Source organism: Phascolarctos cinereus, unplaced genomic scaffold (genome assembly GCF_003287225.1).
Source record: "Phascolarctos cinereus isolate Bilbo 61053 unplaced genomic scaffold, phaCin_HiC Scaffold_7;HRSCAF=346, whole genome shotgun sequence".
NCBI classification, from domain to species: domain Eukaryota; kingdom Metazoa; phylum Chordata; class Mammalia; order Diprotodontia; family Phascolarctidae; genus Phascolarctos; species Phascolarctos cinereus.
Window position 1 is genome coordinate 62,753,186 of NW_027556180.1, and position 24,272 is coordinate 62,777,457.

Here is a 24,272-nt window from a genome sequence, read left to right on the forward strand (position 1 = left end):
ATCAAAGTATGTCTCCCACCTCCTAGCAGAGAAGAGATGAGCTAGAAGTACAGGATGAAACATACAATTTCAGACATAACCAATAATGAATGTTTTGTTTGGCTATATATTATTTCAAGGGAGGGTGGATTTTATGTGGGAGTGGGGCAAGTGGAGTTGTTGAAGGGAGTAGGATAGTATGATAGTAATTTTTTTAAAAAACAGAAAAATGTTAGCAGTGAAACAAAAATACAAAAAAGCAGAAAAAAGTTTAGAATGGGATACCAACAAGCAGAGCAGTGTTGATAATTATAGAATCTGTACATAAAAGATTCAGAGATCAATATGCAATCCTGTTTTTTCCCTTTTTGCAGAAATGTGCAGGCATTAATGATTTAAGTTCATAATAAAAAATAAAATTTATTTTTTCATCAATATCAGTTCTATTAAGTTACTGAGCACTAAGCCTCCTTAACCCTTAAAATATTATGAAGTTTACCTTATTATAGTAACAGGATTCTATTTACTCTAATTCAGTAGGAACTAAAAGATGAGGCCCATGTAACCAAAATACTGATTTCCCAGGAAAGATGTGAATTATTGACTTTTGAAAGGGAGGGTAATGGTTTGCATCCACAAAAAAAATCAGTACAATCCATTTCTAGCATGGAATATGGAACAGGAAATGAGTTCAACAGGAGACAACATGAGAGGGAGGGGAGATATCACAAAGTTTTTCGCCCCCAGAGACCTTTACATGGTGCAATTTTATTTTGCCGAACAGAAAAAATACCTGTCAAAGTGAAATATAAATAACTTTGTTCTGTGAGCATAGATACCCAAGCATTACTCATGCCCCTCTGACTACACAAACTCATTCAGAGAGCCTTAACACCTTGACAGAATTCATTTCACCTTCAGTCATATAAATTCCTATGACCAACACTAAGCAACCTACTAATTTCTTAAAAGACTTATCTGTGAAACCAAGGTTTCAGAGATGGGCCAGGTGGAGATAAATAGAGGAGTGTAGTAAAGCAGGAGAGATGATGAGGACCTGAACCAAGGTGGTAGCTGTGAGAGTTAGAATGGGTCAGATATGGGATATTGTGAAAGCAGAAACAGCAAGACTTGACACTTGATTACATACACGGGATGATGGAAAGTGAGAAGTTTAAAATAATGCTGAGATTATTAACCTAGGAGACTAGAAAATAGAGAGCTCTGGAAGAGGAGATGGTTTGGAAGAAAAGATAGTAAGTTCAGTTTTGGACATGATTAGTTTGACATGTCTCCACGATATCAAGCTGAAATGTCCAACAGGCAACTGGTAATGAGGGAATGAATCTCTGGAAAGATTCACTGGACTCCAAAGACTCTGGAGGAGAGAGTGAGGCTGGTGACTTCGCACAGCTCTGCCTCACTTAAATCCAATTCACAAGCAAGTCAAGACATCACCCTCATGATATCAGTGGCCCTCATCAAGAATGAAGGATGAACCACAACAGCAGCAACAGGCTCCTAGGTACTACAGTGACTTGGAACGAGGAAGATCCGAGTTCAAATACTGCCTCAAACAGTCTTGTGTGACTAGCTATGTGACCTAGTCATGCTCTGTGCCTCAGTTCCCTCACTTATAAAATGGAGAAGATGATAATATCACAAGGTTGTGATGATCAATTAAGTTAACATATATAAAATGCTTTGCAAACCTTATAGAGATAACTAAACCCATGAGAGCTGATGAGGTCAGCTAGAGAGAATGGAGTAGGAGTACAAAGCGTGCCTAGGACAGAGCCTTAGGGAGCACCCACAGTTAAGCAGCCAGACCTGGATGGGAAACAAGTAAAGGGTAGTGAGGAGAGATTAAACAAACAGGTAGGAGGAGCAGAAAAGTACAGCCATACCTCAGAGATATTGCAAGTTCAGTTCCAGACCACTGCAAGAAAGCAAGCATACATGTGGAGAGGCTGGCCTTGGCAAAAGGAAGGGCCACCTCTGTCAGAGACAAAGATAAGTACATTTAAAGGAACGACGAACTGAGTCATGTAGAATGGGAAATATTATAAAGAAGCATTATTTAATGACAAATCCAAAAGGTTATTTTAAAATTAAATCCTTCTGGGCATCTTTAATATAATGTCTGGTAATCCAGAGGGGATATAAGAATTAGGATTTTTTGTGAAACTAAGGATCAAGATAAGTCACATTATTAAAAGGCTAGAATGTCTTCAAATAAGGTCAACTAAGGCCAAAGGTCAGGTAAAGTAAAGGAAGCAGCTGAAATCAGAACCTTAGTACACAGACACAAAAGTGTCTTTCAAGCTGATTTAGTGCCATGATTCTGTGGAGCAGCACCTTCTTGAAGAGGGTAGGCTGCATCTCCACAGGCCACCTGAGGTTCACAGTAATTTGTAATGAGTCACTACCACATTTCAGAATGTAAGGTCACAGGTCTAGAATTAGAAGAGACCTCAAAGATCACCTAGGACAATTTTTTATTTTCTCATTGAGGAAACAATTACCTCGGTGGTTAAGTGACTTGCTCAAGGTAACCAAGATTTCAGAGACATCATTTCAACTCAGGTCTTCTGACTCCACAGAGTTAGTGAGTACCCTTTCCACTGTATCATAAAGGATGCCTCCTTGATAAAGGTGATAAAAAATAACTGATTCTAATCAGTCAGTCTTAACTTCAGAAGAATATTCCATGAATTTAAGTTGAAATGTTTTTATCAGGTACATAGTAGATACTCAACACTTAATAAAATGAAGTATATATCTATATATATATGATGATCTGAAATATTGCAGTCTGTATCACTGTGGCCTAAAAATCCTAAGAGTGCTACATGTAATTAATTAAATACTTCATATTTTTTATGACAGGTAACCTGGAATAGTGAAGACAGAGCTAGCCTTAGACTCGGGTCCAAGTCTTTCTTCTGATACATAATGAGTGTGTGATTCTAGGCAAGTCTCTGAATCTATTGGTGCCCCAGCCAATTCTCTCTAAGTTATAGGGGGGTACTGATCTGCATTGGTAGAGGGAACTTCCTCAGTGAAGAGTTCCCCAGACCAATGGAATCACAAGTATAGTCCAAAAAGAGGAAAAAAATGGATTTACCTAAAGTCAGAAGTTTGTTTTTAGCATGGCATTAAGAAATGAATCTGAACAAAGTCCTCTTCACGCCTGTCTGTTCACTAGTTTTCCCCTTCAAGAAACTAACCAGTCCTAAGGCCGGTTCAAACATACCTGATTCTAGCTTCTCAGGTTCCTCCTGTCTCTGACACTTTACTAGCTGTGTGACCTTGGGCAAGTCACTTAACCTATACCAGCACTCAGCTTATCATAAGGATCAAGGGAGCATCCAGCACAGTGTCTGGCACAGAGTAAGCACTATACAAATGTTAACTATGATTATTCTTATCTTAGAAGCCAAAGATGAACTTGTCTGATCAAACGAGATAATATCAGTAAAAAACACTTAGAACCACGCCTGGCACAGAGTAGGCACTATATAGATATATATGCTTGTTTCCTCGTCTTCTCCTTCCTCATACAGCTAATGTGATATTCCCAAAGAATGGATATTTATTCTGAAAACCAATCTTACTCATTCCATGGTTATGTGCCCTGCAATGATGCTAGAGATGAAGGCTGAGAGAAGAAAAGAGGGAGTTAACCGCTGGCCCCAAAATTTTGGTTCCCATGATGGAACTTTGCCTAAATCTGTGAAGATCTGGCTTTTAGAGGCATCCAAAATAATGCAATTGTACATGGGTAAAGCCCTGGCTCCTGTCTGACCACAAACAGTACTTGACTTCCATGGCCACATTAGAACAGAAAAGCTTGATCAGCACCCACCACTCTCTCAGCTCTGGGCCTTGCAACCTGTAGGAATAAAGCCTCTAAATATGTTCAGTGTCTCAGGGTTTTGATCTCTTCACTCCACGTGTTTCAGACTCATTTGTATTTTCTAATAAGACCTTCCTTTGAAGTGAAACAGACCAATTCTAGCTAGAGTCACAGAACTGGAAAAGACCTTAAAATTACCTGATCCAACTCTTTCATTTAACAGATTAATAGGATCATAGATTTACAGCTAGAATGGCCCTTAGATCTTCTAGTCCAACTTAGCAAACTTAGACCTGGAGAGGTTAAGTGATTTGATTAGGTCAAGCACCTTGTTAGAGACAAAGAGAAGTCAGCTCTCCCAAATGCAAGTTTAATCCACACCACACTGATGACATTTAGATTTTTTTTTTAATATAAGAAAGAAACTGGCAGAACTTAAATCTAAAAGGAAAATTCACTGGGGTGACTAGGGAAATAATGCAGCAGTTCAAAAAGGTACCTAGATGATAAAGAAGAAAAACAACATAATAATGTGCTAACTACATTCCTGAGACATAGTACTTCTTTCTTAATGAATTCTACAAAGGTGTCTTAAGGTGTCTCACATTTAAACCCTTGAGAACTAATTCAAGACATATCCACAGAACAAAACTTTTTAAACTTGGGATCACCGTGAAGGAGCCGTGTTTCAAACTACAGCTCTCCTAAGTCACAGAATTCATGGTAAAAATGGCCAAACACCACTTTGAAGATCTGCAGCAACCTTTTATTTTCACTACATCTATTTCTTCTCTAGTGTTCATGTCATTTTATGCCCAAGTCAGAAAAATGCAGCACAGTATGGAGGGGAATACAGCAGCGAACTTGGATGTCAGAAAAACCCAGGTCAAGATCCTGCTTCAGACTCTTACCTGTTCAGATCACTTAACCTCTGTGCCTCAGTTTTCTCATCTGTAAAATGAGGGTATTGGACTTCAAGGCCTCTAAATTCTCTTCTACCTATACTTCTATATTAGGATGGGGAGAAAGGGGTGGCTTCAGGGATGATCAGGCTCTGAAGCTTGCTCGATTTGTGACCTTAGGTTAAATGATTTGCATATAGGAAGTGCTTTGCTGAAATGAGTTGAACTGTCCAAGGTCACATGTTGAGGCACTTCAAGAGTTGTATTTTACTCCCTGGAAGGTCCCACTCTAGCTCTAAATTCTGATTTTTAAGTCTCCAAAATGCACTAAGGTAAAAACAAGTGTAATTAATTCTCAAATGACCACCTGGATCAAAAGAACAGTCCTCAAAAGGATGTCCACAACTTCCAAATCAAAAAAACAAACCAAAAAAACCTACTGCACATTCTTCTCATTGTCCCAAACAGCAAAAGCAGTTTGGATTGGTGGAGTAGGCCCCACAACCCAATTTTATCTACCTTGCATGCCAAGAGATTCCCCTGATCCTCCAGCACAAAAGTTGCCAAAACACAATAATAAAGCAGTCTTATTTCAGATGCATTTGGCTTGGTTCAGGTATGGGTTGGGCCTCAACCCAACCCCCACAGCACCCCCAGTTTATGCCTCAGTTTCTACCATACACAGACTTGTAGACCACACTCCCACCCCCACCCCAGACCAGGCACTGGCTATTCATTTCCTTTTTCCACCCCATAGCTAAGCCAGATCCAGCAGTAATGTTCTTAACAGCAACACTTATACCCCAATCCAGACCAGGCTTCTCCCCTTCACGACATCATGCTAAACAGGATCGAGCAATAAAATGCTCTTAAAGCACCCCCACCCTCCATCCAGACCAGGTTTTCCTTCTTCCACCCCCGCTAAGCCAGATCCAGCAGAAGCGGCAAAACTCTTAACCTCCCCCCTTTTCCAACTAGATAGTGTTCTCCCCCTCCCACTCCTACGCTAAGTCAGATCCACGAGCAGCAATTCTCTTAGAGCCCCTACCCCTCAGACCGGGTTCTCCTCCTATCTATCACCCAATGCAGATTCAGCAGCAGCGATGTTCTTAGAGGCTCCCCAACCAGCACCGGACTCTCCCCCCTCTAACCCCCACGCTGTCAGTGCCCTGAGAGCCCCCCCCTCCATCCAGGATCTCCCCCACACCCGCCCCACGCTGTCAGGTCCAGCAGCAGCAATGCCCAGAGCCCCGCCCACCCAGGGTCTTCCCCTCCATACACACACCCTATGCTAAGTGAGATGCAGCAGCAGGAATGCTCCTCAGAGCCCTCCCCATCCCCCAGCCCATGCTAAGTCAGATGCAGCAGCAATGCTCTTAGACTCCCCCCCGGGTCTCCCCAACACAACCCGTGCTAAGTCAGATGCCGCGGAAGCAACGCTCAGAACCCCTCCCCCAGGCTCTCCACCCCTCGCCTCCACGCTGTCAGGTCCAGCTCCAAGCTCCCAGAGCCCACCCCCATCACTCCAGAGAGTTGGAGTGCCGCATCGCCGCAGCCTCCGCCTCTTCCCTCCCTCTCGGGGTCCCCCGCCCATGCCCCTCAGAAGCAGCAGCACCCACGACCGCCCGGGGGCTGAAGCCTGGCCGGGCCCCGCGGGTCCGGGGCCGCGCACGCCTCACCCCAGTCCCACCCCACCCCCAACACACCCCCCCCCGCGCGGCCCTGTGCGCGCCCCCGAGGAACCTCCGCGCCGGGGGAGGATGGAGGCGGGGCCCGCGTGCTGGCCAACGCGCCCCGGCCCCGCGGCCGGCTCGCCCGGGCCCTGAAGGAAAAACAATGGGCCGGCGGGGCATGCGTCCCCCACTCACCGAGCGCCGGCGCCACCGGCTGCGAATGCCGGCTCGCCGCGCCGTGCCTCGGCTCCCCGTCCGCCTTCGCGCCGAGCCGGCCGGAGGCCTGGAAGCATTCAACCCCACCCCCTTCCTCGCCCGCTGGCTCCAGGCGCAGGACCCGCGGCCGCACTTCCGAGGCGGAGCGAGGCCCTCCTCCTCCCACCCTCCCTCCCTCGCTCACTCCCGGGCCACCCAGCGTCCCAACCGCCCCTTGACAGTGCCGACTAACGCTACCGCCGCTCTCGGGCGCTGGGAAGCCAATGTCTGTTAAGTCCCGAACCGTCCCCGGGACACGCACCTCCCAGCGGCTCGTTTGCATATTCAGGAGCCGCCGCCGCCCATTGGCCAGCCTGCGGTGGCGCGTGAGGGGATGAGCCTATCGAATTCCGGCCGGGAAGAGTAAAGCGAGCCGAGGAAAGGGGGAGGAGTGAGGTTACTACAGGTCATTTGGGCCCGGGCTCTGGAGTCGCCCTGAAGGAGGCTGCCCCGGCTGGAGCTGGGTGTGCACTGGTGAGGAGGTCCCCAATGCGGCACGACAAAGTCTGGGTCCCAGCCTGCTGCGGGGGGAGGGAGAGGAGAGATTTCCTCCAAATAATCCAAAGTGCATTATTCCTGTCGCCCGATATAGAATCTGTAGAAGAAATCACCTTTGTTTTCGCTCCTTCATTTTTAATCGCTTTAATCGACATGTTTTAGCAAAAATCGTTCTTTAGCAACACCAAATAATAAGGCAATCTAGCTAGCACTGAACGTTTGACATTCAGCAGCGGCTGGAGGGGGGAATTCCTTCTCCCCTCCTCCCACCCTTTAGTACAATATGCAGAAAAAGTGTTTTGGTTTTGTTTTGTTTTGTTGTTCTATCAAAGCTCACTTCAAACTCCTGTTTGTTGCCACCTTTGACTTAGAAGCTCGTGTCTTCCCTATGCTTAAAAAAATGTATTGGTGTCAATTATTATGATAGAGGAAAAATGCCATTAACAAATGAACATCCACACAAAATACCACTAGTCACTGCAAGCTTATGGCAAACAGCTTCACTGTCTAACCTTTTCCAGTTTTAGGGTCCTGTCCTCGAGATGAAAAACGGGGTGGCCGAATGAATAGAAGCCAGTCTACAAGTCAGGAAGGCCTGGAAAGAGCGCCAACCTCAAAGTCAGGAAGACCTAGGCTCTGAGTCCAGCCTCGAATGCTTACTGGATGGGGAACCCTGCGCAAGTCACAGCCTCGTCGTGACTTCTGCAACTCTAAGATCTCCAGCTTTTCAGGGACTATGTAGACCAGCTTTAGGAGGAAGAGTCTCCTTACCTGGGAGTCCCTTATACATACCGATTAAATTATAGATCTAGACCCCTAGTCTATCTTCCATGGTAAGTTCTCTGGGTTACCACGTCCAATAAAACAGTTTTAATTTCTCTAGGTAGATAGAGATATCCATACACACCCTCCTAGGCTGTGTTTTCCCAAGCAAAAAAGCTGTGCTGAATTGAGGGAATTATTGGACTAGTTTAAGATCCCAAACACTTGTTTCAATTAAATAGGTATACACTTTCAAAAAAAAGGAAGAAAAGTACAGGTGTTCCACTTCAAGAATGAGAACTTTTTTTTCTTTAGTGCAGAGAAGCCAAAATCTTCTAAAAGTAAAGACGACTGAGAGAGCTTTGAGATCAGCTCTGATGCAAATCTTCCTTAAGTAGGTGAAAGGTGATTTTCATTAGCTAGTCTCCAGCTAAAGTAGGGGCTTACTTCCCTAGAGAATCTCTGAGCAGCCAGAATTGGGTGGAGTGAGGTAGTGAACAAAGGCACCCTACTCTCCTTGGGCCAGGTGCCAATTAATCTACCTGAAGGAATGGATACTTTACCTGAGCAACCTGTTCTTCCACTAGAGTCCTATAGAAATTCTGCTACTCATTAAATCCTTCGAAATATTGTCATTTGATAGTCCTTGAAAATAGTAGGGTTCTACCACTTCATATCAGAAAATACCTCTTAGCGTTTTGTTTTTTCAGTCTAGTGTGAGAGTTTTTTTTTCCAGCAAAACTAGGGAATCCATTTTCAAAGTGACAGACTTAGAAGAAGCATAACTTAAGCTTGAACTCTAACAACATTAAAGATAATGCAACCTAATAAGGCTCATCTCTATCCACTTTTACATACCTGTATTTAAAAAAAACTATGTAAGTCCATGAGAAAATGTTCAAAATTCCTTACTAAATTGCAACTTTTTAAATATTATATGTGAATTTCATGTATACTGAAGGTATATGAACTGGGTAAATGGTACCATATTTTATGTTACATTTATTCTCAAAAATAATTTGGGGGGCAGCTAGGTGGCACGGTGGATAGAGCAACAGCCCTGAATTCAGGAGGACCTGAGTTCAAATCCAGCCTCAGACACCTAACACTTACTAGCTCTGTGACACTGGGCAAGTCACTTAACCCCATTTCCTAGCCAAAAAGAAAATCCAAAAATAATTTTGGATAAATGTTCACATTATGGAATGCTTTAAATACCTGAGTGCTCATCCTGTTTGTCTTCTGTTTTAAGAGAAATGTTCTAGTCATTGGATAATGCAGACAGGTTTTCATTTTATTTCATAGGTTGATAGGGCATACACAGGCATTGCTGAGACAGAGAGAGACATAACATGACATGGGATGAGATGAGATGGTATTTGGGAGATCTTTATTCTCCAATAAGTTTTCTGCCCTTTGTACAAACTAGATCTTCAGTAATTCCCAGTCAGAGACAGGATTTAGGAGCACAAAAAAAGAGGAAACTACCCCAGGGTTCCAAGGAGGTATGCTTTTTAATTTTGCATATAGGAAATATTAGTAATTTATTTTACATGAATATATTCATAATACGAGAAATTCTCATTCTCCATAGCACCCAAGTATTTATTGTGGACAAGTCCCATTTGTTACAAAAAGGTCTAAAATTTTTGGTGAGTGATAATAGCTAGCATTTGTATGGCTCTTTAAGATTTGAAAATCACTTTACATATAATATCTTGTTTGATAAAGGTAGGTGCCGTTATTAGCCCCATTTTACAGAAGAGACACCTAAGCCTAAAACAGACAGAATGACTAGCCTAGGGTCATACATCTAGTAAATGTCTCAGGCAGCAGTTCCTGACTCCAGGTCTAGCATTCTAGCCGTGCCACCTAGCTACCTCATCCATGGAGCTTACTTTATTAACACAAGGGAGTCATTTTGAAAGCTTACTTAGGCTCACAGATACCTTGTCCTGGCACCAGGGTCCATCACCTACCCCCTGAAAAATGTCACACTTTTTTTTTGGGGGGGGTGAGGCAATAGGGGTTAAGTGACTTGCCCAGGGTCACACAGCTAGTTGAATGTCAGGTGTCTGAGGTCAAATTTGAATTCGAGTACTCCTGACTCCAAGGCCAGAGCTCTATCCACTGGGCCACCTAGGTGCCCCTCGAAAAGTCACAATTCGCAGCTATCTCTCCACTACTCCCGTCATTTCCTTGCTTGGGACTTCATACTTGTATATTGTGCTGTGGTGCTGTAGAAAATGCCCTAAACATGGACTGAAAACACTTAGATTTCAGTTAGGGATGTGCTGGCAAATATTCAGCAATTCTCTGGGAAAAAAAAAAAGATACAAGATAAACTTTAAGTCTCCTAGGCTTCATTAACATTTTCTCCATCACTTTCTTAAGCTTAGACAATCAACAAAACAATAAGCCAAGCCCTGAGTTGTGGTTTACAGATTTCATGGGGAAATTTTAACATTCTTTCTCCTATGTTGAATGCAGCTGGCTTACCCAATCACCCAGCTAATACATGTCAGAGGTTGAAATTCAACCCAGTTCTTCCCAACTGCAAAGCAGGCCTTTTGTACACTATTTAGGGCTTCCAAAATATGCTTTGATATAGTAGGTGCTTAAAACATGTTTGCTTAATTAATTGAATCCTGGATCAAGATTATATTTACAGTTGCAAAATGCTTATTCTGTTGATAAGTGTTTCTTTGGAAACATCAACAGAGCTTTCACAGAGTTATGAAATTGGTTCCATTTTTTCCCCCTTATGAAACATTAGTTCAGTAAATCCACAGGCAAATTGGTATGGAAAGGTTCCATACCAATATTAGTTATTACTTTTTAAAGTTACAATATTAAACCTCCTAAATTACTGGTTCATTGACAGCTAATAATTTTTTTGACTATCTAAAGACCATGTTTTATCTGAGTTGAGGCAGAAATATTTTCTGGTGTTTCTGATGACTGTGTAAATTTCATCCTGAGGGGTAGAGGGGAATAGAGGAGAGTTAGCCTAGACCTGTCATTTTGTTAATTAAATGGTTTGAAAAACTCCTAGCATTAATGAATATCCTTAACTCAGCTATAATGTACTATCTCAAAGACTTTTCTCAGGGAACTGATCTATCAAAAGCAAGACTTAAACATACTGGTCTTTATCCACTATGTTATGGTACCTCTCCCACCTTTTGTTTCATGAATTATAATATCATCTTAGTTAAGGTTTTGAGTTTTTTCCAATTTTTTAATTTCATGTTAAGTGAAATATATAAACAGTAATTTTTTTTGCACAAAGACTGTTTTTCATTCTTTTTTTTTGTTTCAAATTCTTTCCTTATCCTTACTCCCTTCTATACCCAAAGAGAACAAAAGAAAAACAAAACCTATTACAAATATGTATAGTCTTGCAAAACACATTTCCACATTAGCCGTGTTAACAGCAAAATTATAATAGCCTTATTTCTGAGGATTTATAAACCACAGTCATGTTGTCTATAAAACCAAAGATACTGGAATGTCCTTATCTCTTGGAATTTCCCAGCTAATTGGTCTAGCAATTCCCATAATCAACCAGTTTATGCTTAATCACTAAATCATAATAAGAAACTTCAAGAGATCATTTGGTTCAGGCCTGATATCACTCAGTAACTGGTAATAAATTTACCAATTTGGTAATAAATTGGTATTAAAATTACCAATCCTCATCTTTATAAAGACCTCCATGATTACAGGTCTGGTCTCTCAACCTGCCTTGGAACTGTGACCTAGAATGTTTAAATGTTCTCCAGACCATTGAGTGATTTCTCACATCCAACTCAATTTTCCAAAATTTAACTTCATTTCCTCTTGCTGTACCATCTGTGATTATGAAGAACAGTCAGTTGATCAGAATTCTTTTTAAGAGTCCTTCATATGTATAGAAGTGACTAAGTCACCATTTCACCTCCTCTTTTCCAATCTAAAAAAATCTGTTCTGTTTTAAGCTCTCCCCAAGGGCCCATTGTCTATCCTTTTAATGATATTTATTGTTTCCCTTATGAGCCCTCATTTGAAGCTACCTCATTGGAAGACTAAAACAGTCTTTTTCAGATCTTGTCCTACTTGACTCTTACAATTTTTTGTTCCATTGACCACTCCCAGGCTAGTCTACTGAGCATTCCATATCTTATCTTCCTACCTTCATACACCCCATATTCCTCACCTGCCCTTAGAATCCTTTCAAGAATCAGCTCAGGGGCTACCTCCTCAAGGAAGCCCTTCCTGGAGAGCCCACCCTCACTATTAGTGCTTTCTCCACTCCTCAAGTTACTTTGTAATTCTTTATCTGCATATATTTCTATCCATTTTGTATCAGTCCACTGATCAGCAAGCATTTATTAAGATTGCTATGCCCCAGGCACTATTCTAGGAATGTGAACTCCTGCAGGAGGACTGGATTTGTTTTGGTCTTTCTTCCCTTCAGATCCTAGCATCTAAAACTGTTTTCTATATAATAGCTGCTCAATAAATGCTTGTTGATTTGAGTTGATTTAAGTGACCAATGCAAATGTAAATGAAAAAATTACTTGCCTGGTGTTATATATCATATCCTGTTATTACATACTAATATAATACTAGCTTTAAGGTAGCATTAAAACATTAATTTGTGTTCGGTTTTTTTTCCACTCAAACTCTCAATTTTTTTCAGTCAGTTATTTAAATTAGAATCAGACCTAGTTCATTATCACATGGATGACCTAGTAACAATCCTGATCTCTCAATTCATCAACCTCCTCAACTTTTATGATCTCTATCTTCAGGAAGTCAACAATGAACTGCTTCTTGGTCATTGAGGACCTCAGCAAAATTTGGAAAGGTTCACCACCAAGCTGGCTACAGAGTGATTAGTTTTTTGGCCATATCAATGGACAGTCTCTCTAGCAGTTCTTGTGGAAAAGATGGCAAGATGTGGGATCAATAATAGAAAAGTTAGGTGGATTCCAGTTTGATTGAATGGTACCAGTCAATTGACAAGCATTTATTTAGCCTCTACTATATGCCATTTATTAAGTATCTACTATGTACCAGATACTGTACTGGGTGATGGGGAAACAAAGACCAAAAAAAAAAAACTTCCTGCTTTCAAGGAGCTTACATCTTACCAGAAGGAATACCCAAAAAGTAATTATTAATGATTTGATGTCAACTTGGAAATCTCCAGTTGAGCAGTAGAGTACTCCAGGTACTATTGTTGATCCCGGGTCCTTCTTGTTGTTCAGTCCTTTTTAGCTGTATCTGACTCTCTTTCACCCCATTCAAGATTTTCTTGGCAAAGATACTGGAGTGGTTTGCCATTTCCTTCTCCAGCCCATTGTACAGATGAGGAACTGAGGCAAACAGGGATAAGTAACTTGCCCAGGTTCACATATCTACTAAGTGTTGGAGGCCAAATTGGAACTCAGGAATATGAGTCTTCCTGGTTCCCAGCCCAGTGTTCTATCCACTATACAACAGCAACAACATGGATACCCTTACTTACCAAATTTACCAATAGTGCAAAGCTTGAAAGGGATAATAGCTCCAGGGATGTTCTGGAGCCAGCTTGGACCAGCTTCCAGTTTTCCAATTGTTAAAATTTCAGTTTAAGCATTATACATTGGACTTAGGCAAATGCTACAAATTAGGGCTTGAGTTATTGTTTTGTTGATTGTCTGAGCTTAAGAAAATGTTGGAGAAAATGTTCACAAACAGATTAAACTTAAAAGTTTTTTATTCTTTTTTTTTTTGCAGAGATCTGGTTGTTAAACATTTGCCAGCATACCCGATGGAAAGCTAACGCATTGAATACCAGTGTTAAGCTTCAAAATGATCTTGACTGGGCAGAAGGTTGGTCCAAATTTTAAAAAGATAAAATTTTATAGGAATAAGTGTAAAGTCTTTTACTTGGGTTACAAGAGATATCGGCTTTATAAGTACAAGAGCAGGGAGGTATAGCTAAATAAGCATTTCATCTGAAAAAGATCTAAGGGCCCAAGTGAATAGCAAACTAAACGTGCATCGACAGTGTGATATGGCAGGCAAGAGAACTAAGGCAGTCCTGGGCTGTAGTCAGTGCCTAGGACAAGGAAGATGCTAAACCTTCTGCACGTTCTGCCCCTTTCAAGCCACATCTGAAGTATTGTGTTCAGTTTTGGTTGTCACATGTTAGGAAGGCCCTGAGTAAATTGGAAAGCATGTTGAAGATGAGAAGCAGGAGAGCAAAGATAATACCGCATGAGGACCAGTTTAAAGAACTATGGCTACTGAGTGTTGAAGACTTGATAGGGGTATGGTGGCCATCTTTAAATCTTTAAAATGCCATCCCACAGAGGTGGGATTGGGTTCCTTCTCCTTGTGCTCAGAAGGCACAGCAAAGAACAACGCATATTCCATTTTGTACTATTGCTGTGTCTGTTGAACCTTGCCTCCATGATTGTGAGCTTCTTCAGGGAAGGGACTATATCATTTCTATTTTTTTTGTCTTTCTGCATCAAACACAGTCCCCTGTATATCAAAGACATTGAATGAATGTTTGATGGATAAATAAGTTATTTCTACAAAAGTGGTGTTTTTATATTACAAAAAAATGCGTTTTCATTGTTGTTGTTGTGCAGTCATTTCAGTCATGCCCAATTCGTCATGACCCCATTTGGGTTTTTCTTGGTAAAGATATTGGAATGATTTGCCATTTCCTTTTCCAGATCATTTTAAAGATGAGGAAACTGAGGCAAATAGAGTTAAATGACTTGCCTTACTACTAATGTCTGAGATCACATTTGAATTTAGGTCTTTCTGACTCCAAGCCCAGCGTTCTATCCATTGAGCCACCTAGCCCACAACAAACAACAATGAAAATGCCAGCAAGTACCAATTTTTGTACAGAAGCATGATTTTTAAATTTTTTTGGCATTAGAGAGTTTAGTTGGCACTGATTAGCTCCAGTGGGTTTAATTATCATCTCTATACAGATGACTATGCATATGCACACAGGCACATGCATACGTGTATGTGCAAGCACCCATCTGTGTGTGTGTGTGTACGTGTACAGTTCCAGTCTCTGCTAAGTTTCATCTCCAACTGCCTATTGGAGATTTCCAACTGAAAGTCCCAGAGACATCTTGAAACTCATCATGTCCAAAACTGAACTCACTATCTTTTACCCCAAAATCTTCTGCTCTTCTAAACTTTCCTGTTGAAGGCAAAACCATATTTCAGTCTCCCAGATTCTTTACCTTATCTTCAACTTCTCACTTTCCCTCTCTCCACACATCCAGTTGGTTGCCGTCTTGTAACATTGGCCTCCACAACATCTCTCACATCTGACCTCTTCTCTCTACTCACATAGCTACCCCCTTAGCTCATGCCTCATCGCCTCTCTCCTGTGTTATTCCAATAACCTCCCAATTAGTCTCAATTCCTCAAATCTCTCATCACTACAGTCTGCCCTGCACATTGCTGCCTTCCTTCAGTGCAGATCCCCTATTCAGTCAACCCAGTGGCTTTCTGTTGCCTCTAGGATAAAATATGAATGCCTGTGGTTAGCTTTTAAAGCTCTTCACAACCTAACTCAAACCTATGTGTCTAGCTTCACTGGAAGTTACTCCTCTTCCTACATTCTTCAACTCAGATAAACAGGACTTCTCTCTCTTTCTTGCCACTTCATCTCCAATCTTGGTGCCATTACATGGTCTCACTAATCTGGAATTCACTTCTTCCTTACCCCTGCCTCATAAGATCCTTCTCTTTATTTTTTTTAAAATTTATTTATTTTTTATATTTTTAAAATGTAAATTTGTTTATTTGTAGTTTTCAACATTCATTTCCACAAGTTTTTGTGTTCCAAATTTTCACCCCATCTCACCCCTCCCTCCACCCCAAGATGGCATGCATTCTGAATATCCCTTCCCCTAGTCTGTCCTCTTTTCTTTCTCTCCCCCCCTTCTCTTATCCTCTTCCCCTTCTATTTTCCCATAGGGCAGGATAGACTTCCGTACTCCATTTCCTGTATTTCTTATTTCCCGGTAGCATGTGAAAACATTTTTTTAAACATATGTTTTTAAACTTTAGGTTTCAAATTTTCTCTCTTCCTCCCTCCCCACCCACCCTCATTGAAAAGGCAAGCAACTCAATATAGGTTATACATGTGCAGCTATGCAAAACACTTCTATAGTAGACATGTTGTGAAAAACTAACTCTATTTCCCTTAATCCGATTCTGCCCTCCCATTTATTCTATTCTTTCTTTTGACCCTGTTCCTCCTCAGAAGTATTTACTTCAGATTACACCCTTTTCCAATCTGCCCTCCTCTCTATCATCCCCCCTGCTCTCTTGTCCCCTTCTCCCCCTATTTTCTTGTAGGGTAAGACAAATTTCCATACCCAGTTGAATGTGTATGTTATTCCCTCCTTAAGCCAAATCCTATGAGAATAAGATTCACTCATTCCCTCCCACCTTCCCCCCATTTCCCCTCCACTTTAAGACCTTCTCTTCTTCAAGACTCAGTTTAGGCATGAAGCCTTTCCTGCCCCTCCCCTCCCATTCCCCAAATGCTAGCATCCTCCTTCCTAAACTACTTTGTACTTAACTAATTTGCATATATTTGCATTTATTCATTTTATATTTATGCTTATTTCTCTCTTCCACTTTTTTTTCCTTTAAAATATTATTTGTTATATGGGATGGCTCTTAGTGAAGAGAAGAAGAATTCTGATTATGTAAAAAATCAAAGATATCAATAAAATTTTCATTTGATACTGATTATCAACAAATGTTTTTAAAGAATTGTGTTTTCTTTTCCTTTTAATAAACACTTTTATATATACATATATGTATATATATATGATCTTGTGCATTGTTGTTTGTGTGTTGTCCTGCCCCATTGGAACGTGAGCTTTCTTGACAGCAAGGTCAGTGTTTTTGTCTTTCTCCACCACTTGAAATAGTGCATGGCACATAGTGCTTAGTAAATGCTTTTTAACCAACTGAATGTGGATTTCATATGTTGTCTCCCCCATTAGAATGTCAGCTCCTTGTAAGGACTGTTTCATTTTTTGAAGTTATATCCCCAGTGCCAGTACAATGCCTGCTATAGAGTAGGCATTTAATGGTTGTTTGTCCTTTACTCAGGAAGAAGACCATGATATCAGGTAGATGAAGCCATGACTTGCAAGTGAATTGGATTTAAGTGAGGAAAGGCTGTGCAAAGTTACCGGCCTCACTTTCTGCTCCAGAGCCATCTGGGTCCAGTGGAGAGGTATAGATCAGCATGACTGGAGATGGCCCTGGATGGAGTGGGAAACCTTGGCCTTTTTAAGCTAAGGTCTTTAACAGGTCTCAACTTGACTGAGACAAAGCCCATTTCGTGATTAAGGCTAGTTAAGAAATGAGCCAAGGAATGGCCCCTTTTACCTAACCAAAAAACAAAAAAAACAGTCTGAGAGGGGGAGACCCCTATGGTTTCTGGCCAAAACAAAAATAATTACTATTTATATTCACTCTGAGTCATCTGGCCCAGGCATTGACCATTAAGCAGTGCTTAGGTTGAGACCTATTGTTGGCCAATCAATGAGAGCCAGAGTGAACTGAGTTTAAGGCATGGTCTTAAGAAAAATATCTAGCCAGTAAGCCCCAAGATACCTTGCTAGGTTTCAGCCATCAAAATTTGCTTTGGACAGAGCACCTGCAGGTAAGGGCATGGTACCCCATGTGGACAGAAGGAGAGGAAGAAGGGAAGGGAAGGGAAAAGGAAGGAAAGAAAAGAAAGGAGGAAGGGAAGAGTGAGTTGCCCAACTGCAACTGGCCAGTTGGGTCCCCAAGGGGTGGCTCAGACTACACACAGGTTGTTGTTTGTCCTTCATTCTCAAAGAAAACTATGACATCCGGAAGATGATGCTATGACTTGCAAGTTAATTGGGTTTAAGTGAGGGAGGGCTGTGCAAGATCACCAGCCTCACTTTCTCCTTCAGAACCATCTGAGTCCAGTGGCAAGATATGGATTAGGACAAGTAGAGATGGCCTCCAGTAGGCACTTAATAAATACTTGTTGATTGATGACTTCCACATAAGTATATATTATATATCATATACATATATACATTATCTTATTTAATCCAAACTATATATAACTCGTTCGGTTGTCTGACTCTTTGTGATCCCATTTGGGGTTTTCTTGGAAAAGATACTAGAGTGGTTTGTGATTTCCTTCTCCAGATTATTTTATAGATGAGGAAACTGAGGCAAACAAGGTTAAATGACTTGCCAAGGGTCATACAGCTAATAAATGAGGCCAGATTTGAACTCAGGTCTTCCTGACTCCAGGCCTGGTACTCTATCCAATGCGCCATCTAGCTGCCCGATATAACTCTGAGGCAGGTGCTATTATATTATGTAGAATGTATGTGTTTTACATATAATATATATGTGCATAGAGAGAGAGCATATTATATATTCTATTAATTTGTTGTAGACAACTTAAGCTAACCTGTTTATGTTCCAAAATATTTTATATTTGAAATAAAACTCTTTCTAAATATATTATTCACTTCCTTGCCTTCTTAAACAGAAATACTAAAAAGTTTATGATTACCTGGCATAATCATTATAACCATCAGCCCTGGTGCTGTGCTGAAAAGCAATGAGGCTTCCAAGGGATTCTCAGGTGAGTGGAGATATTCACTCCTACATCAAATTATAGTATTGGGCTTTGAGAGGCTTGCAAAGCATTTTGCATGTATCATTTCATTTAATCCTAACACAATTCTTTGAGGCAGGTGTTATTATCATCCCTGTCTTAAAAACAAGGAAACTGGAGCAGTGAGGTGGTTCAATGGATAGAGCCCTGGCCTTGAAGTTAGGAGGATCTGAGATCAAATCTGGCCTTAAGACACTAGCTGTGTGACCCTGGGCAAGCCACTTAACCCTGATTGCCTTTAAAAAAAAAAAGAGAGAGAAAACTAAGGCCAAGAGAGGGTAAGTGAGGGGCCTAGGATCACACATCTACTAAGTGTCAGAGGCTGGCTTTGAATTCAGATCTTCTCCAAATCTTTCAACCTAACCTCTGTACCACCAGCTGCCTCAATGGCTCCAGACTACTGTAATTTTTATTTTTTATTTATTTTAACTTTTTAAATCTTATTTACTTTCATATAAAAGCACACCATTTTTGTAGAAGTAATCCAATAAATCATTCATCAAACATTCATTAAATATCTGTTATAAATTTTCTGCCACTTTCCTCACCATCTGGCTATCAATTGCCTTCTCTTGCCTCTAGCACCATCCCATCTCTTCCCACTTTCTAATTCCCTTCTTCTAATGTGCTTCAATTTGAAAAACAGGTAAGGAAACTGGTAGGCAGTGCATCTAAAACCAGAATAGATTCTGAACCAAGGCCTCACATATTTCTACTAAGTAAAGTAAAAGGGCTGTGGACATCTACTGGGAAATTCAGAGGCTTTCTCTGGCTGTCTCGGTCTCTCTGTCTTTCTTTTTGCTTGCTAGTTTCTTAATCATTTTCTGCATTCTGTATAGCTGAATTTGCCATAGAAGTGACCTGTGGATAAGTGAAGTGTTACTCTATCACACTTCGTAATAACCCTGTGAGCCTTATTCCTTAATGACTTTGAAAATAACTTCAAAAACCTTCTGTCCAATTACTCCCAGCTTGTTTACTGAGCACCCTTTCTTTCACATTCTATTCCAGGGTCAATACTTCTAGCAAGTGCTGAATATTCAGCACCTTCCTTTTTTCTCTTCACTTTGAGTAATTAATGGGCAATATTCAAGGGATATGTAGCTAGGAAGAAGAAAAAAGCAAGGAGAATGCCTGAGAAGAGAGAGCCACAGCAGCAACCCCTGGAAAAGAAAAGGACTATGGTAAAATAAAATAAAATAAAATAAAATTGGCCTATTTGTGCAGGGGGAACAGATGCCTTCAAGCAATATAAGTTATCCCCCTCTTGCTTGAGTACACAGTGAATCAACTGAACACACTCTGGAGATACAATGCCATTTGGAAGTTGTAGAGAAAAAGAATAGAAATATCCCACCCACCTCACTTTGATCTTCAAAGAGCATTGGGCCAAGCCCAAGCCAGAACTGGGAAGGAAGGAAGGAAGGAGGGAGGGAGGGACGAAAAGGAAGGAAGGAAGAAAGGAAGGGAGGGAGGGAGGAAGGAAGGAAGGAAGGAAGGAAGGAAGGAAGGAACATAGCCTCTACAAGATGAGCCCTGGGAATGTAAGTGACTGGAAGTTGGCATACATCTTTAAGACTAATACATTTTCAGACTTTTCCAATGTATTGTTCAGTTTTGTTGATTTCTTTCCTCTTTTTTTTTTCTTTTTAAAATACTGTTTGTTATATGGCATGGTTCCTGGAGAGGGAGGAAGAAAAATGATACTGGGTGAAATTTTGGTTATATTAAAAAATATATCAATAAAATGTTATTTTAAAACAATAATTTGTTTTCTTTTCCTCCTTTTAGTAAAACTTTCTTCTGTAATATTGTAAACTGTGTTTTTCAGTCAAGGGTACCTCCAGCTCTCTCACCATCCAGGATCCAAACCTTAACACCCCTCTCTCTGCAAATGCAATAATTTACCAATCTTGTCAGTCTTACCTCTACAGTGTCCACTTCTGTCTACTCATACAGCCACTATACTAGCTCATCATCTCTTTCCTGGGTTATTGCAATAGCCTTCTAAAGGGTTTCCCTGGCCTCAAGTCTTTCATTTCCAATGCATTCCAAAATCAGCTGCCAAATTGATATTCCCAAAGACAGGCTTAACCATGCCATTCTCTTGCTCAAAAAGCACCTGTGGCTCTCTGTTATGACTAGATTCCACTGTTTGTCATGTGAAACCATTTGCAGTTTGGCTTCAGTCAGCTGCTACCTTAGAGGCTAATCAAACTGTTTCATTTTACAATGAGGAAACTGAGATGCAAGGTAACTTCCCCAAGACACACCCATAATAAATGACTGAAGCAGGATGCTTAGTGATTGATTGATTGCTTAACAGGGGAATCAGTCTCAGTATACTAGAGAGTATTATGTTACATTTCTCCAGGTTACCTGAGTTGGGGCTAAAAGTCAGGAGAATTGGGGAACCCTCCTAAGTGACCCTGGGTCCTTATTCAAGCTATGAAGCTATATCTGAAGCAAAGCTATGTTCTGATGAGGATAGAAGCACAGAGTAGTGTCATGCCTTCCTTCCCCTTTCCTGTAAAAACTGAACTTACCACAAAAGCTGTCATCACCATGTCACCAAAAAAATTGCAAAGACTACTTTAATGACAACAGCAAACTGTGACAGCCAGGATTTTCCTATAAGCACACATATTCAAAACAAAGTGTTGTGTCAAGACATGGTTCAGCAAAAGGATTATGATGATTGATAGTTCAGAATTACTAGTTACAGAAATCCCTCCCCACACTTACCCTCAACCTGCCAGTGAGATATAAAGCCCAAAACTACAAAAAGTTACTCCTCCTTAGAGTACTGTTTTGTTGGGAGGTTTCCTGTTTATTAATGTTGATTAAAGAGAGTACTAAATTTGAAGACTGAGCATTTTGTATCCCAAAGGTTCGTATGAATTGTAAAGTATTCTGTATTTTATTATGTTTTACCTAAATTATGTTTCACCTAAAGTGTTTTATCAAATTCAAAGAAAAGAAAATCCCCAAATTAGAATTATTAAATCAGTGCAACCAGAAGATAGTCTTAGAAACATGAAAATGTTTTCTTGGTGTAAATAACCCTGAGAAGTGTGGCACATCCATGCTAGAAAATTCAGTGACATTGGGAATATGAAACAAAAAGAAAGACTAACAGGGATCCTAAAGAGTTAGAAGGCTAAGTGCCTTATTAAAGAACCCACTTTTTGTTGCATTAAAAAAAATGAAACTGAATCTGTTTTACCAAGGCATTATTTAAAGCAATAATTTATATTTAGCTGTCAGGAGAGGTTAAGCTTTAGCACCAACTTGGGCAAATCTCTGTAGTTCTCTGAATTTCAATTTTCTCATCTATAAAATGTTAAGATTAGACTGAATCAAGCTACCTCAAGTTTTTCATGAGAATTCCTTTTGTTTTTTTTTAAAACCCTAATGGATTGAGAATGGAGCTAGGGATGGGGCAAAGGTACTGAAGGTGAAATGCATGAATTGACAGGGGAAGTTTATGATTGGCCTCAGTAGACAAGAGTCAGGGATAAAAAGGAAGAGGGGAGGAAAAAGGTAGAGAAGGAGAGGGAAGAAAAAGAAGAGAAATTCAAAAGGAATGAAGGTTTCTTCCCTTTACCCCATAGAAATGCCTGCAGGTTATAGGAGAATAGGCATTAATTAGATGGGAAGTTGCTGCCCTGAAATAGACGAATGCTGGTTTCCCATTCTACCTTTCAGACATTTTAGATCAGATGATGTCTATGGGAGATAATGTGGTTTAGGGAAAAGAGTACGGGACTTGGAGTCAGGAAGCCAGAGTCTAAATCCTGCCATTGCCCCCTAAACATCCAAGTGACTATGAATAAATCACTTAATCTCTCAGAGTCTGTTTCCCTTTCTGTCAAATTAGGTTGATAATTCTCCCAGTATTTACCTCATCTACCATACTTGCTGAGAGGAAAGCACTCTAAACCCTAAAGTGCTATATGAATGAGAGTTATTATTCTTATGACTTCTTCCAACCTTAAAATTCTGATTCATTTGTTCTGAATCTTTAATCACAGGAAGGAAGGAAAAGTGGGAGGGAGGGAGGAAGAAAGAAAGGAAGGAAGGAAGAGAGGGAGGGAGATAAGGAAAGGAGAGAGGAAAGGAGGGGAGGGAAAAAGGGAGGGAGGAAGAAGAGAGAGAGAGGGAAGGAAGTATCTACACTTGTGTAAAACCCTGGCAATACAGACAAAAGAGAAAGTCTCTGCTTTCAAGGAGCTCACATTCTGATTAAGGAAGACATTACTAATAGAAAGGAGGCCTCAACTGCAGAGCAGATGACAAGGTTGGGTGTACAAAGAGGAAAGCTTAATAAAGGAACATATACCCATATCAATTGACTCTATGATATTATTTTGGTAGTTCTGACAAAAGGGGAGATTTCGAGTGCCATTTTTCAATGAGCATTTCTCTGAGAATTTCTCCTTTCTAACAAGAATGCTAAAGATTACAAAGAAATTAAGGAAGAAGCAATAAATTCTAAGGGAAAATATAACGATATTCTATCATGCTGATAAGAGTAATGGCAATTGAGAATTTACACAAAAAGTTTAGAAGGTGATATAGACAAGCAGAGCAGTTTTGTTACTATCATGTTAAATGTAATACAAACTTATTTTGAAAACAAAGTATCAAAAGAAGGAAGAGCTTCACAGTTTCATATATATTCCTCTTTTTCTATTCTTTAAGTTAAAATGTTCATGTTTGTTAAGTTCATAGTAAACGTTAAATTTAAAAAGAACTTGTAAATGTAGAGGATACCATTGAGCTTGATTTTAATTAGATAGATTAAAAATCACATTAATTTGATTTCCTACTTTGATGCTATATATATATATATATATATATATATGTCTTAATGGGCTGTGTATTTGACATTACATTCCTTTGGGTTTATTCTCATTGAGAAAAACAATTAAATTTCAGAAAAACACCAAGAGATGAGTGCTTTATTTTACAGGGCAGGTGCTTTTGAATTGGACATAAAAGGAGAAGCAAAGTATTTCTCTGCTCTTTCCCCATAATTCAAATGGCAAATACTTCCTCATTTGTCTCAGGAAGGAGTGACTTGTATGACAACAACAGTTTTCTGAAGTTTACTAAACTTAGCTAGATCAATAGAGTGGCACAAATCTTGCAAACATAATTGATATTTGCTTGGGGAAATGTGCTTTCTGTACTTAAGAGTTTGAATGTGTGTTTTCAGAACAATTGTGAAACAATATAAAGAGGCCACAATTTGCAGAGTTGACTCTGAAGAAACTAGAATGTGATCCTTTGCTCAACGTTCTTTGTTCCCCACTCAGTACTGCTGGTGGAGGGTACCATCTCAGGATAAATATGAAATAACTAACCTTGGAAACGTGATTCTGCCTGTTTCTGTGTCTCTTTCTCTGTTACTCTGTTTCCACCCCCAAGTTGCTTTCTTCTGGGCTGATAGCCTTTCTGGCCCCTAGGAAATGGTTAATTATTTTTGGGTTTAAAAGGGTCTTTGGAATTACTATGACAAGGTATTCACCGAGAACCCACTAATGTCAATGAAGGACTAATCTAAACAGAGTAGACAATGTTGAGTTCATGACTAGGTACCTCCCCCACACACACACAATGACATAGATCTGACT

The 24,272-nt window shown here is 40.4% G+C and overlaps 1 protein-coding gene and 1 long non-coding RNA gene across 3 annotated transcripts in view; one reads left to right on the plus strand and one right to left on the minus strand.

The window, feature by feature from the left end:
* Positions 1–6,775, minus strand: part of ACSL3 (acyl-CoA synthetase long chain family member 3) — an 83,018-nt gene extending 76,243 nt beyond the window's left edge. Inside the window, exon 1 of one of the 2 annotated variants that reach the window (XM_021002766.2) lies at positions 6,609–6,775. The gene's annotated coding sequence lies outside the window, so the exon portion shown is untranslated. The remainder of the gene's footprint in view (positions 1–6,608) is intronic. The other variant, XM_021002770.2, reaches the window with a different exon arrangement.
* A 53-nt stretch (positions 6,776–6,828) lies between these two features.
* Positions 6,829–20,342, plus strand: LOC144454846 (uncharacterized). Its single transcript, XR_013483408.1, has 5 exons — positions 6,829–7,142; positions 7,688–7,999; positions 13,695–13,790; positions 18,505–18,600; positions 19,645–20,342. It is a non-coding gene; the product is annotated as an uncharacterized LOC144454846 (long non-coding RNA).
* The last annotated feature ends 3,930 nt before the right edge of the window (positions 20,343–24,272 follow it).